The sequence below is a fragment of the Triturus cristatus genome, chromosome 6 (assembly GCF_964204655.1).
Source record: "Triturus cristatus chromosome 6, aTriCri1.1, whole genome shotgun sequence".
Classification (NCBI taxonomy): Eukaryota; Metazoa; Chordata; class Amphibia; order Caudata; family Salamandridae; genus Triturus; species Triturus cristatus.
The window spans coordinates 1,277,135,550-1,277,151,728 of NC_140589.1; positions in this window are offsets into that span (position 1 = coordinate 1,277,135,550).

Consider the following 16,179-nt stretch of genomic DNA (forward strand, 5'->3'; position numbering starts at 1 on the left):
CGGGGAGCAGGAAACAGGTAAAGTGTTTCTTTTTTTATTAAGCTGATCGAGTTATAAACTCCTCTCGTATTTCCTTGCGTTCTCCGGTTGATTAGCTTATTCTGCGGCTATCTTTTTACAGCATCTACATTCCTTTAGCAGGTCAGTTTCACTGGGGAGCTCTGCAATGGCTTCCCAGCAGCGGTGTCAATCCGCCATCTTCCTTCCCTCCAGACAAATATACTTGGTCCCATCACTTCCTATGTAGTTCAGGCGTGTTGCACTTGTTGTCGGTTTTCTTTAGGTCTGTTTTTCCTTCATTTCTATGGGCTGCACGTACCTTATTTTACACTGCCTTTAGACCTTGGAGTCCTTTTCTCATGATTTTCATCTGGTTACAATTGCCATCTTCTTTACTTTCTTTATTCTTCTTGGCCATGTGCTCTCCTCATGTCATCCTCTTTTGAATTCATATTAGTGTATTGACAAAAATTATGACATTGCATTCATTCATTTTTAGATACCCCTGAAGAAGGGCAGTTGTTTATGCCCTAAATGCATTGGGACTTAATTCCAATTTGTGGGATGTATGCAACCGCTACTCATCGCATTTGATTGAAGTTCCCTTCGGGAGACATATGAAGTTTGCTCAACAAAAGAAGATTTTTTTGAGCCACCCATCAGCACCTCTCGCAGTATTATTTGGATGCTGTTCACTTTTGAATGTGATGTTTGGATTTCTATTTGTGTCTTTTTTGTATTCACTTATTTGTGGTATCTGATTACTTGTACAGATTTATGTAATACACTCCATCGGAGTGCTTATGAGTAGTGCACTTGAAGGCTATGACTGTAGTCTTAGTTTCTTTCACTTTTTAAGTAGGAGGTGGCCTGTACCTCCTGTTCAGGTGCACACTGAATTGAACAGTTTGACGTTATGTATTAACTTTGTTGTTTCAATTGCTCACTCTGAGTGCATATCAGATGTCTATATTTTCTACATTTAAAAAGCTGGCATTTTCTGCCCTTTTGTGCCTGTGGCCTTGTCTGAGTCACATGATTGGGTGTAACTGACAGACTTTGTGAATTCCTCCCAGACAGTCACACAATATAGGGATTAGGTGTGCCTGAATGGGCCATCTGCTGGCAGGATAGGGGTTGCGGAGCTGACCACAGCTCCACTTGCAATTGAATAGCCTGTGCTCTGCATTCTCACAAAGAGCCTAAAAACCTCACATTCTCACTATATTTAGCTTTGAGCCAGAGCAGGGTAGTCAGGAAATTCTATGCACTTCAAAGCCACTGTCTAGAAGCATCTCCCACTGAGTATAAAAATAGGACCTTCAAACCCTCTGTTCAGTACACTGCTGGACTTGTAGATACTCTGCCAAGAAGGAGGACTGCTGTGCTGCTGGATGGATTGCCACTCTGATGGACTGCTGATCTGAAGGACTGCTGCCCTGCCAGAATGCTGCCCTGTTGCTCTGCCACCTTCTGCCTCAATAAAAGGACTGGAGCTTCAACTGTTGCACCCACAGTCACTCACCAGGGCTAGTTTGCTGCCCTCCTGTTCAGAGCCACAGGGATTCAAAAAGACTTCCTAAATCTTGAAACTGCACCTTGGCCCATCCCAAGTGAGTCCTGACCCTCCAAGTGACCCCCCTCCAGTCCTGGACATTTGGAGGTGATGCTAAAGTGGCCCAGATAGCGAAGTTCCCAAAGTGGGGAATCCAGGCTCATGGAACTGTCTTCGACTACAACCCTCTGCCTCGTCCCGCTGGAGCTTTTTGACTTTCATTTTAGAGACTGTCTGAACATAGAAATCTTCACAGTGACTTTGTGCCAAGGCTCCCTCTTCCGACACCTCCTGCAGCTTTGCTCAGCTGAACTTTACATTCTCAGAACATTTTTCCCAGAAATATTTCTAAGCCCAAAGGAAAGGACTCACGGGGCTCAATCTACTTCTTGTATCTAAACTGCACTCCATCATGATCTGTCATATTTTTACCACTTTGACCCGGTCTCGCTCAACCGTCCGCGGTTGGTGCTTTGTTCTTTAAGTAGCTAGTTTTTACTAAAAACTTAAAAAATTCATAACTGCAGTTCCACTAATTAAATTTTTGTCAAATAATTTATTAAAATGTACTCTATTTTTACAAATTGGTTTTTGAATTTTTATTTTGTTGTGTTTTCATGTTATTACTGTTTGTGTGCTGCATGAATACTTTATACATTGCCTCTAAGTTAAGCCTAACTGCTTTTTGTGCCAAGCTACCCAGGATTAAGCATGGGTTAATTTAGTGACTTTTGGGGGTTTACCCTGCAAGGGATTGTGGCTGTAGTTTGTCGAGGGCTCTTACTCCAGTCAACCAAAAACCCAATTTCTCATATGAAAAACACTGCAAACAAAATGTTTTGTTCTAGTTGTTTGCATTGACCCTGCATTCCCACACTTTTATTTTGGCATGAATGGTGGTGTAATTACGCACTATGGTGAAAGGGTGTAATTTCAAGAAATTCATGTAACAAGCATAGCTTGAAATTTCCCAAATTGCACAAATTAAGCCAGCATTAATTTCAATTTCACCTAAGCATAATATACAGTGCTTAATCGGAGCCAGTATTTTCTAATGCTCAGCACTGGCACTCAATTGTCGACACCAGCACTTATGACAGTCTGCCACATGATGACGCTTTATGTGTAATTTAGAGATAAGCACAGCAATAGTTGCTTATTAATTCAATATACATTAAAAAATGACTAATAACTCCCAGGCAATTCCCAGGCAATTTTTGTAGCTCTGGTAGTCAGGTTTCTGCCACCCTGACACTAGATGTCACTCACAAGGGCCCTTTACAAACCTGCCTCTACATCAGTATAGGTCAATATACACATCAATACTTACCATACTTAGTTTTGCTTCACCTTCTTCTCCATGTTTCTGTTTCTGTGCCATGTCCTTGATGCATTATGGTCCTTATATTTCCCTTGTAGTTCCCTCTGTCTTCAGACCCATCCTAGATCACGTCCTGTTGGTGGTTTCCTGTTAACTATATTTGTTCCTGGATCCTACTGTTACTCTTACCCCTTTATATTTGTATTCCGGACTCTTACATGTGTTTGAGCTGATCCATACTCCGTTCCAGGTTTTACTATTCCCTTTATTGTGTCTCTTGGTTCATCTGGTCTTCTCATCTCCAGATCTCAGTTAAGCCTTCCCTTCATTGGTAGTTCCCTGATTCCCTGCATCTTGGTAATAACTTGCACCCAGCTTTCTCCCTGCACCTGTGCTCCTCCCCTGAGCCTCCAGTTGTTTCAATCCTGTGAGCTCAGAGTGTAGCGGCTTGCAACTGACTTCTGTTGAGTCTCTTTGTGCTCTGTTGGGTTCCTGCTGCTGTTATTACAGGTTTGATCTCTGATTCTGTTTCCTCTTTTCCCTGTACCCATTTTCCTGTTTTTGGCTATTTGTAGTATCTGTTTCTGTCCCTTGTTTTCCTGCATCTCTGTTCCTGTGTTAGCCATTGATCATAGTCTCCTGTCTGCACTCTTCTTGATCGATCTGTCCCGTTATATGCAGACTCCTTGCCTTGTGTTCCTGCTTGTCTGTATATTTCTGTCTTGCCTTCTTAAGTGTGGTTCTTCCTAGCCCAGTTTTCAGTATTTCAGTCCTGCTCCTGACCCTGATTCCAGTCCTGCTTTTGCCTGAGCCCAGTTTATGCTTTGCTATACGTTGTTCTGCTTGTATTGTTATCCTGATTTTCATTACTTCCAAGCGTGTCAGGTAGATTTCAAGGCTTGTGCCTTTGGCATAGAGAACCACCAATACACCTTCTCTATAGGAGCTGCTCGGTATCTTCCAGAACTCTGTGAGATTAAACTGCTCCTTGCTTTCGTATAAGATCTTTCCACCTCACTGAGAGATCATTTCTGAGGAGCAGAAACAGACAAACTATCATTTGTGATAGTTTGTCCATTTTTTCCCTGCTTTACCTGCCTGTTATTTGTGTTTGTGTTTTCCCTGCCGGATTTTATATTTCCATATTCACTGCTTGTTCCAGTCTTTTCAGTCCACTGCTTTTGTCCTGCTTCCCTTCCAGCCTTCAGGTACACTCGTGTTTGTATTCCCTTCAGACACCACATACAAACCCAGTATCCAGTCTTGTCGTGGTCTCACCCACCTAGGGGCATATGTATCAAACCCTTTTCCCGTTCGCAAATGGGCCGATTCTCAGAATCGGGCCGTTTGCGAACGGGAAAAGGCCTTTTGGGATGTAGCATCCCAAAAGGGCATCGCAAATTAGAGAATCGCCAAATTTGCGATTCTCTATTTTGCGATTGCATTTAAGGAATCGCAAATTGCGATTCCTTAAATGCAATGTATGAAGCCTAGAAAAATTGCAATTTGGCAGTAAGAAATCGCAAATTACCACCAACTTCAAGTTGGTGTTAATTTGCGATTTCATTGAAAAATGCACTTTGTGGCATTTTTCAAAGTCCCGTGTGACGCACAGACATGCCCTTAGGGCATGTATGTGCACCACATGTGCATACATACATATTTCAGGGGTGCAACAGGGTGTCCTTTTGACACCCTAGCACCCTTGGAATTGCATTCTCATTTTGCGATTCTCAAATTGCGAATCGCAAAATGAGAATGTCTTCCCATTCATTCCTATGGGCCTCCTAGCCCATAGAAATGAATGGGAAGGTTTTCCTTAATTGCGATTAGCAATTTGCTAATCGCAATTAAGGAAGGCCAAGGAATCGCAAAACATTTGCGAATTTTTTATTACATCCCGTTTTGCAATTCTCAAATACCAATTCCCTAAAAATCGCTATTTGACAATTGCAAAAACGGAACTTGATACATATGCCCCCTAGTCACCTAACAGACCACCCTGCTAGTTCCCTGCTAGTATGTCTGACACTAGGGGCCTGGAATAGCTTAATTGCCACACTTTCACAATTGGTGCTGTCATTAGCAAAGGCAATGAGTGGTTCAAGCTGAGTGTCCTCCTAATAAGGGCATTGGTAGTTATTTTTTTTTTTACAATTTAAGTACTGCTAATAGACATGCATTTGTACGAGAAAAAAACGATATGCAAAAAAGTTGCATTTGCTATCAACATATATTAAAAGTTTAATCGACATTCAAAATGTAGTTAGATTCCAAATACAAGTGTCAATCCCGTTATTGTAACCTCAGTTGGTAACTTGATTTGTACTTTAAGAATTTACAGATATAGTATGCCATTATTATATAGTATGCATTCTTTTGTTTTAGAACTCAATCATGAGTGCCTCCTAAAATTCCCAGCTACTAAGTGAGTATCACATCGAAGGGACAAAAACGTATCTCAAGGACAAAACAGACTGATGTGTGCACTCTCCTACTTCCCTCTTCTACCTTCACACAGCAACAGCAACAAAAAAAAACAGAACTAATGGCGCAATCAGAAAAGTGATGCACGGGGCATGGCCAGGCGCCCAAGGAGTATGGACGCGTCTACGTAGGGCTCCCGGCTCCGGATCGGAGAGGTCCGGTTTCACGGCGTTTTTCGTGAAGTGGCAGGCAGGGTTCTGCAGCGGGAGCACTTCTATCCCGCGTATGATGACACCCGAGCCTGAGTAGGATGAAACGCCTTTTCTTTTGCAGGTAATGAGCTTTTGAACGCTCCAGCAACGCTGCGGCCGCCATTTTGGTTTTTGGCAAAATCGATCTTTTCCTCACAAGTTTCAAGTCAATGGCACTAGCAACGTGAATTCTTCCTTGGACATGTTCCCTGTGGCCCATAGTGACTGCGTGTCTCAGTTTTTATTGGACTAGTCTATCCACATTGAGATTTTTACTCTCAGTCTGTGAGGATGTCTGCAGTGGCCGCCATTTTGTGTGGTGTTTTTCCTCACAACTTTTTCTTGTGACACTTTTAAATTACTGGCTTCTTAAATCCTTTTACGTGATGGCTGTGTCAGTGGTACTTCATGTTGAATCCATGGAAGGTCCTCAAAGCTGTTTTAAATGGCACTAATTTAGGTGACTGAGGTCTCTGGTGGTCCTATTGACAAAGTAAACACTGAGTGCACCTCTTGTTCCTTATTAATATCTCGCCTGTGAACCCTGTTTTGAATACTGCACACCTCAAGCGGAAGTTTCTTCTTTTCTGTACTTCACTGCCACTCTTTTTAATTCATGGGCAGGACAAGAGGCGCTCACAATAGTGCGTCCTTACCACAGCGCTCTTTCATAAAAAATTCCACACTTTTTTCACAATTTTCTAAACTGGAGGAGAACGCGGACTCGACGATGGATCCTGCACCTGTTGTAACCGGCAAGTCAAACGTGAAAAGGTTAAAAAAAGACCCTCCTTCGCCTCCCAAGCCATCTTCAGATGTTTCCATGGAACTGTTGCTGCACGAGATAAGGGCCCTTAGACCCTTTATGGAGGAAACCAACTCTAAATTGTAAACTCCTTCAGAAAATTGGGTGCAACTTGATACAAGACTTACAGCAGTCGAACACAATGTTGCCTCCCTCAGCGATACTACTAAGAGCGTTCCTTTCCTACATTCACAAATTACAAGCCTTCAGAAGTAGGTCGAGGACCTTGAAAATCGCAACAGGAGAAACAACCTACGCATTTTTGGCCTGGGAGAGGGGATCGAAGGTAATGACCCCATTGCATTCTTCAAATCCTTCCTCCCTAAGATCCTACGTATGCCAGAAGAAACTTCGTTAAATATACAACGAGCCCACAGATTAGGGCGAGCCTCTTCTGCTGGTTCTTCTTCGCAAAGACCGAGAGGTGTCATTATTTATTTTCTTGAGTACACAGATTTGCTAAAGGTGTTGGCAGCAGCCAGAGCTATTCAACGTGTTACATGGTCAGGTTCCACACTGTTCTTTGCGCAGGACTACTCTAAGGCTACAGCTGACAAGCGCAAAGCTTTTCTCAATTTACGACCAGATCTTCGTTCTATGGGGGCTAGATATGGCCTTTTTCACCCGTGTCTTTTCAACGTCACGTACAACAATAGAACTACGACTTATGAAGATCCAGTTCGTCTGCAGAGTTTTATCAACTCCCATAAGATGGACGCCACGACCGCCTCAGGAAGCTCTTCTTCACATATCACTTAAATTTTTGACTAATGTGTTTTAATTTTTTTGACATTCTTGATCTTATGGATTTTATATAGCCAGCTTGAGCAGTTATCAATATTTTATTCTTTATAGTAGCGTAAGCTTTATGCACTCCTTACCACTGTATTAATGGTTCTGAATTTTTGTTATGCTGCTCTTTATTGATTCTTAGCTCATAATTTCATGTTGAATATTTTCATAGTTCCCTATCAAGACTAACTTCCATTTTATGTTCTTGCTTCACAGTTTTGACTTTTCGTCACAAGGTCTTCCCCGACCCCTGCTGGGCCCTCCCTGGACGTATGTCTGCTCCATGTGGTTCCACCTACCCTCCCACCCATTCTTTCCTTTTGTAGGTATGGTTTATGTTTAGTTGTACGTTCTTCATGTTGTATTGCTTTTGCTTTGTCAATTCACTTCACATTTCATGTTATATTGCTTATTTGGTATCTTTACTACTCCGATTCTTTCTTCTCTACCTAACGTTATTTTTTTATGCATATTTGATTCGTCTCTCTACTTCTCCTACGTCTTTAGACAACATGTTTCTTTTTTGCCATACTTCTTTTCTATTTTATTCTGGTCTTGCACTGTACTGAAATCTTGCTTTATGGTTGCATTTTGTGCTATTTTTGATTGCTTATGCCCTTGAAATTGGTTACATGGAACGTTAAGGGTTTAAACTCTCCCATTAAGCGGCAAAGAATCTTGACCCACCTAGCCAAACTAGACGCGGATATTGTTTTTTTGCAGGAGACTCACCTCTCTGATGCTGAATCATTAAATTTGAAAAGGGGTTGGGTAGGGGAAGTTTTCTCCTCTCCTGGTGATGGTAAACGGAATGGGGTGATGATTCTTTGTCGCAAGTCCCTCCCGCTTTCGTTAATGGCTCAATATTCAGATGTTAATGGAAGATGGTTGAATGTTAAATTGTCCTTGAAAGGTGTTCCTGTTTCTCTTTTCAACGTCTACGCCCCCACATGTGGAGAACCTTCTTTTTGGTCCACATTGGCTAAACAGGTTGCTCTCTGCATGGAGGAGCATTTTATTTTGGCTGGCGACTGTAACCAGGTCTTTGACCCGTTTATAGATAGGAATTCCAGAGTTACCTACATCCCTAACAAACCTCAGAAATCATTTGTACGAGCTGCATCTCAGCACAAGCTTTTGGACGCTTGGCGTCTCTGTAATCCGACCACCAGAGAGTATACTTTCTATTCTCCGTCGCATCAATCTCAGTCAAGAATTGATTATGTTTTTGTTTCCCACTCCCTCTCACAAACCCTTACGCATGCGGAAATAGGTCCTATTTTACTTTCGGATCATGCCCCTGTTTCAATTGGTCTAGAGATTGTGCCTAAGGTCACAGGTCCCAAAAGGTGGCGTTTCAACAATGCCCTCCTCCTAGACCCAAAATTCACTGCCGCTTTTACCACATGCTTTGATGAGTTTTTTGTGTTGAATCAGACCCACTCTATGCCCTTCTCAACTATATGGGATGCTTTTAAGGCCTCAGCAAGGGATTTTATTATTGGCTTTGTTGCTAAGAGGCGGAAAATTTCACGTAAATTCACCAAGGACCTTTTACAGGACATCAAAAAACTGGAGCACTCTTTTTATACCTCACATTCAAAACAATCTCTCACAGCTCTCATCAATGCTAAATTGAAATTCAACAAGAAATCAACGGAAGACGCCTCACTATATTTGTTAAAATCCAGTGCCAAATTTTATGGGGGTAAAAATAAGGCAGGGAAAATACTAGCTAATTACTTAAAAGTCAAACACAATAAACTTAACATTGAATCTATTTACGACGATCGCTCGGATTTAAAATTGAAAGATGCTGATATTCTGAACGAATTCTCTCTCTTCTACAAATCTCTCTATGCCTCAGAGTCTCAACCCTCGGATCATTCTTTATCTCAGTTTTTTTCGAACCTCCAAAAACCTCCTCACTCTTTGCCGGATCTAGCCCCTCTGGAGTTGGACCTAACACAGCAAGAATTATCAAAGGCTCTCCAGACACTTAAAAAAGACAAGGCGCATGGGCCTGATGGCTTTACAGTAGAATTTTATCAACACTTTTCCAAACTCATGCTGCCCAAGTTACATTCTCCTATAACTTTCTTTAATACTTTGGGTAACTCCTCAGGGTCTTTTTCAGAGGCACTCATATATCTCATGCCGAAGGAAGGCAAGGATCATAGATATTGCAAAAACTACAGACCCATCTCCTTGGTAAATATTGATTATAACATTTTTTCCAAAGCCTTAGCTATACGTCTTGATTCTTACCTGCCTGATCTATTAGGTAAGGAGCAATCTGGATTCGTCAAGGGCAGATTTATTACGGACAATACAAGACTCCTTTTTGATTTCCTGTCTAAATCTTCATCCTTAAAACACTCCCTAGCGGCCATTGCACTCGATGCTGAGAAGGCATTTGACAGGGTTGAATGGACTTATTTGTTTTATACTTTCAGTTGGTTTGGTTTTGGTCCCAAGTTTGTATCCTTGATCTCTCTTCTTTATTCCAATCCACGAGCGGCTATCTGCGCTAATGGTTTGATTTCCTCGTTTTTTGATTTAGGCAGAGGAGTCCGTCAGGGTTGCCCTCTTTCTCCTTTCCTTTTTAACTTAGCCTTGGAGCCTTTTCTTTCTAAGCTACGTCAGAATCCAAATTTATGTGGCTTCCAATCAGTAAACATTCACCTTAAATTGGCTGCTTACGCTGATGACATCTTACTTTTTATGTCCAACCCTAGTGCCTCCATTCCTGCCTTTCTGGCGGAGGTACAGGCTTACTCTAATATTTTTGGTTACAAGTTAAATAATGACAAATGTGAGATTCTTCCCCTGACCAAGTACACCTTTAAAGCGGACTTTATTGCCTCAAATTTCACATGGAGCCCCTCCCATATTAAATATTTAGGCATGTACGTTACTCCCTCAATATCAGGCACGGTAGCGCTATGCTTAAACAAATGTATACAGAAAATTGCTGACTTAGCGGCCAAGTGGCATCCCCTTTATTTATCATGGTGGGGTCGTTTGGACACTATAAAGAGGATGCTGTCACCCATTGTAATGTACACCATTTCTAATATTCCAGTTCCCATCCTCCCTGCCAAATTCTTTAAAAAGATCAATTCCACCCTTTCCTCATTCTTGTAGAATTCAAAGAGGCCTCGAATGTCTCTAGCTAAATTAATGCGTCCCAAGACAGAGGGGGGAGTTAACTTTCCCGATTTTAAGGTTTATCAAAGAGCTTTCCTTCTACGACAGGCTTCACTTTGGTTGCTTGAACCCTCGGAGAATTGCCCATTATGGATCACAACAGAACGCCTCTTCTTATCTCCTTTTTCCTTCTCTGAATACATTTTCTTCTCGCGTAAACCGCAGGCGGTGTCCACTCCCATAATTAAACTGACCTCTAAACTTCTGGTCTTTTACACCCTCTCTTCCCCCTGACACTATTGATTACTTCCTGAGTTCGACAATATGGCATAATAAGGATTTAGTTATCCGTGATAAACCAATTTATTGGAAGACTTGGCATTGGAAAGGTTTAATATGGATACACCAGTTATTCTCAAATTCAAGTTTTTTACCCTTTCATTCACTCAGACAACTGTTCAACTTACCTGACTCATTCATACATAAATATAATTTACTCAAGTTGGCTGTGTTGGATAGGTTTGACCAATTATCTGCTACGTCCCATGCCTTCACCCCCCAGACTCCCTTTTCACAGCTTTCCTCCCTACTTAAGACTAAACCCTCGGCCTCTAGTATATATAAGTATTTACAAGGGAAGGACGTCGTTAGGCAGAAATCTAAAATAGAGGAAGCCTGGGAACGAGATTTTCAGCTCTCGTGGCCAGTATCTCTCTGGAATAATATATGGCTTAAGTTGCGTAAATCCTCCAGGGCAGCCAACATAACACAAACGCTGTTCTTTGTTTATAACCGACTTTTATTTACTCCGAGTGCTCTGAGTAGCAGATTCGATACCACCGCAGATACTTGCTGGTCATGCTCCTTCCCAAAAGCTGATATATTGCATACGTTATTTATGTGCCCACTTGTAGACAGTTTTTGGAAGCAAGTCTGGTCCCAAATTAATCTAATTTTTGACACTACAGTTCCCTTTTCTATCACCCATGTTTTCTTAGGGAGTCTCTCACCGGGCTGGGAGAATGTTACAGTTAATACTAAAATTATTGATTTGCTGTTGGCGGATGCCTTTCAGCAGATCACTGTTAATTGGAAGGATTTAAAAAAAATTTCTTATAAGGCATGGTGGTATGTAGTCTGCCATAATATTAGGTTGGACACCTCCTTTGTATACCCTATACAGATGGCAACGAAGCGTCTAGACTTGTGGTCCCCTGTTACACTTTACCTTGACATGTGTGCCAAAAAATGTTCCCAGCTAAAACCGTCTCAGCAAGAGGTTTTGAAACCTCCCTGAATCCCTTGTACGTTCCCAGATTTCTTTACAACTCCAATACCTTTACGACTTAATTTTTTATGTATTAATGGCCTACTTCTTATTAATGAGTCCGTTTTCATTTTGTGTAGTGCAATCTATTTTATTGTTCTGGCATGAATTTATCGCACTCTTATGATGTAATTTATTGTAATGTTTTGACATGCATTTACTGTTATCACTTCTGTATGGATATCTTTGCTTTTATTAATAACATTTTCTTTCAAACTTAAAGAAAAGTGATGCACCACGGACTGTATGAAAAGACAGGAGCAATGAATAAAAACAACTCATAGAACTCTAAGTAGGATTAAATGGACAGAAACCCTTCTATATCAATAGTCACTTATCTACGGTAGCACTAAATCATGACAACTTAGTACACAAACAAGTGGAATGTGCCAAAATCAATTTATACTCACAGATTAGTATTCTCATTACGAATGTGTGTACCCACTCAAAATACCTAAAGCATACTTGCACCGCAGTCTTCAATGCCTGAAGGTGATCAATGTCTATACCAACACAGCACAATGATTTTTAATGTGGGGTGGGAGTAGGTAACACCTCTGTTCTTGAATTAGCTCTCCTAGATCCTCTCACAGCACCACATAGGATTCCCCAAACACGAAGGCCCAATCTCTTGCAAGTGCTGTGAGTACCATACAACGTTGGTCTGGTTTCCCTTCACTGGCAGCACTGTCATTTAGGGCACAGACATTAGTGTCAGTTTGTTGATTCCCCTGTCCAGCCCTTTAGTCTGCTGCACATGGCATGTAATGTATAGCCTTCATTGCAAATGCACCAGTGTGCTTTCCCACCCTGAATGAAACAGAATTAATGTCAAAGTTGCAGATTTAAAAATGATTAAGCACTCTTTGAATATCAAATAGTGCCAATTTTATGACAAAGTGCAAAGTAAAATGAAGAGGCGCTGTAATGGAAGTACTGACATCAGTAGAACGTGGAATGTTGAAGTTAGAATGTGAGAAATGACAGTTGGAGAAATGAGTTGTTGAAAGTTGCGGAGTCATCTTCGCATACTTCCTTTGCCGCAGACCTTTGCTATTGACATCTTTAGTCACTATGCTATTACACTGGGGTTCAAACTCTTGTAGAGCCGGTTGATGCCTTTCAAACCACTGTGTGTTTATGCACCGCTGTTTTCTGCCTCAGCAGGAGACAGTACAGCTGCACATGAGCAAAATCACAAGCCAAAGAAAAATGGCCTGTAACAGCACCAAAACTCCTCTAAATCTCCTCAGTACTCCCAGCTCCAAAACACCTCAATGTATAGGCTGCCTGAGGAGCAATCACCCTTATAATATAGCTGCAGAACAAACTGCTTCCCTGTTATTATTAAATTCTAGCTTAGATTTATCTGACCAAAGACAGTTTACATTTGTTTTTAGCATCTTTCTCACACGGAAAGTTTTCATAGAGAAATTCAAACAAATTATAAAAGGAATTCTAACCTTTCCAGATCAAACCTTGTAGAGCAGGTGCAGAACAAATTGCCTCCATGATATTATCAAAGTAGAAGTAAATGTAAAAGTATTCACATTAATAGCTTACAATTGAAAGTTCTAAGGTGTGTGAATCACCACAATCACTGCCTATTCTTCACATTAAATGCTTAAGATATTTACTTATGCTTTAAGGTGTGCAAATCACTGAGCGCTCTTTGCATAGCATTCCTAAAATGATTAGTTTTGCTTAAAGGTATGCAAATCACTGAATGTTTTCTGCACAGCAGATCGCTGCTCAGTACACTGTTACTCACTGTGCCCCTGTTTCTCCCGCAAATTCCAATATGGCAGTTGATGCCTTTAAAAGCACAGTGTGCACACCTGCTATTTCCAACATGAATTAAAAACAGGGGGGAGCCTGTATAACCCTCTAGAGCCTGGGCTGTAATACTAGAAAGTGAACTATGAACAAGGACATTAATGACAGACAAGAGGTCAACTTATTATTCGTAACCACAGTCGTACTAGAATCACCCTTTGACATTAGATCATGATTATTCAAATAATCTGTGTTCGGTTTCTACCAGAGGCATTGCTGTGCTACAGTCAAGGCCACTGACAACAGTAATTTTCACAATGCATTTAGTTATTCAATGTTGCTTTCATACTTTACAAAAAGACAAAGAGACAACAGATTGAAAAGACATAAGATGTGTCAAGTGGTCATATTTACTAATAAAAATACTATATATCTGGACAAATATCAAGGTACACAATTTGTACCTAGGTGCAGAGTATGACTGTAGTGACGGACAATGCACCATTGTTAAGTCAACAGGAAGATACTGTCTCCAGGTAAAACAGCAAATAACAGTAGAAGTAGTAGTAGTAAAACTTTATTAATTTTTTTTTTATAAAATCACAAAAGTATACATTGAAAATACATTAAAATACATAACAGAGAAATCCTTCACACTGCTTGAACTTCATTGTAAATTATAAAAACAGAAGACAGCTAAGCGTCTATAATCAGTCTAAAAAGGTTGCATCATTATAAGGACAAGCAAAACAGAAAATAAACCCACTTGTTTAAAAAGGTAAACGGATACTGACCGTTGCCTCCCATTGAGAACCCCAAATAAAAAACGAGTCAGATGAAAACAGATGGTAGGTGAATTTGACATCTGCAAAAAGAGATAGGCTGGCCTAACTTGAATAAAATTCAAAGGCAAAAGGAGTGGACGAATATATTTAAAATGCAGATAATTAAATCTAGGGCATAGCATGACAATATGGAGAGAATCAAGGCAAGAAACACCATCACAAAGGAAAGGCATAAGATCTGAGACTTTACACCATGATCCGTTGGGTAGTAAAAGCTGATAAATATCTTAAACTTAAAATATGTCAAGAGCCTTCGATGGTGATTAGACATCGCCAGTACCAAATAAGGCACCATTCTAGGCAAAGTTCTTACCATAATACAATGCCTCATTGAACGTTTAATAAGCCCCTCAGCCTACCGTTCCACAGCCGCTCTATCATAAAATGCATGCTTAAGCCATGGGATATCCTATCTAGCTATACCTTATGGGTTGGTGAACAACTAGGGTTGGCCCCATTCTGCTTACATACTTTATAAAAAAGACAAAAAGACAACTAAAAAGATATAAGACATGTCAACTGGTCTTTTGTACTAATAAATCAGGACACATATCAAGGCAAACAATTTGCACCTAGGTGGACAGTATGACCACAGTGATGGACAATGCTCCATTGTTAAGGTGACAGGAAGATACTGTCTCCAGGTAAAAACACCTAATTACTATAGACCTTCTCCTACGACACACAAATAAATTGCATGTAACTACAACTATAGCAGTGGTCTATATCACCATTCATATTCTATATGTGTTCTTGTATTGAGCTGGTCCTGAATGATGTGGGTCGGTGCGTTTTTCCCTTGTTCTTTATGGCCTCTTCAGGACAATGCGGAACAAGTGTCACCCGAGCATCCAGCTGGTCTAGAGAGGCTTCCAAGTTGGTGCTTTAGCAAGAGAAGGTGTGAAGCACCGCCGTGAAACCCTCCTATGTAGAGCAGTGAATGCTGACTTCTAAAAAGGAGGACCCTCTGATGGCGATCAAAAAAAGGTGTCCTGAGGTCATGGTGGCTTAGATGAAACTCCTGAGTCATAATTCCGTTGTCAAGCCGTACCGATGCTGGATAAGAAGATGTCATTAACAGGCTTGGGTCATGCCCTCAAACCGGCGTGTAGTACGACTAACTATGCCACACTCTAATATGGCGGTCAATGCCTTTCAAACCACAGCGTGTGCACACACCACTGTTTCCTGCCTCAGCATGAGACAGTACAGCTGCATGTGAGAAAAAAAGCTGCCAAAGAGACACGGCCAGTCACAACACCAAAACTCCTCCAAATCTACTCTGTTTTCCCCGCTCCAAAACACCTCAATGTGTAGACTACCTCCTTGATATTATCAAATTCTTGCTTACATTTCATCTGACCACAGGAGTTTTACATTTGTTTTTAGCAACTTCCTCACGTGGAAAGTTTTCATTGAAAAATTCCTTACAAATTTCAAAAAGATAAATAAGCAAATAAATTAACTGAAGTCTTCTTTATTCTATGGATATGGTACCTCTTTAATAGCTAGTAACAATTGTTTCTTAGGTTTGACTCTACACCCGCTAATTTCATGACCTAAGTAAATAACATTTTTCGTAACAAATTTACATTTGGCATATTCAACTGTATGAAATACTGTAGAACATTCCAGTACTTTTTCTAGTTTCTTTTCATGGTCCTCTTTGTCTCTTCCCATAACTAGTATGCTGTCTTTGAAAAATAAAATCCCTTTCATTTTTCCATACAGATTAAACACAAGTAGTTGGAACACATCTGCCTCTGCTGCTAAGCTGAACGGCATTCTTTTAAACTGGAAGCACCCTACTTGAGTAACGAATGCCTTGTATTTCTTGCTCTCTTTATGAAGAGGTATTTGGTGGTAGGCAGCAGATAGACCCGGGGTGTAAAATACTTCCATACCCTTTGTCATAGTCAGCATGTCACTG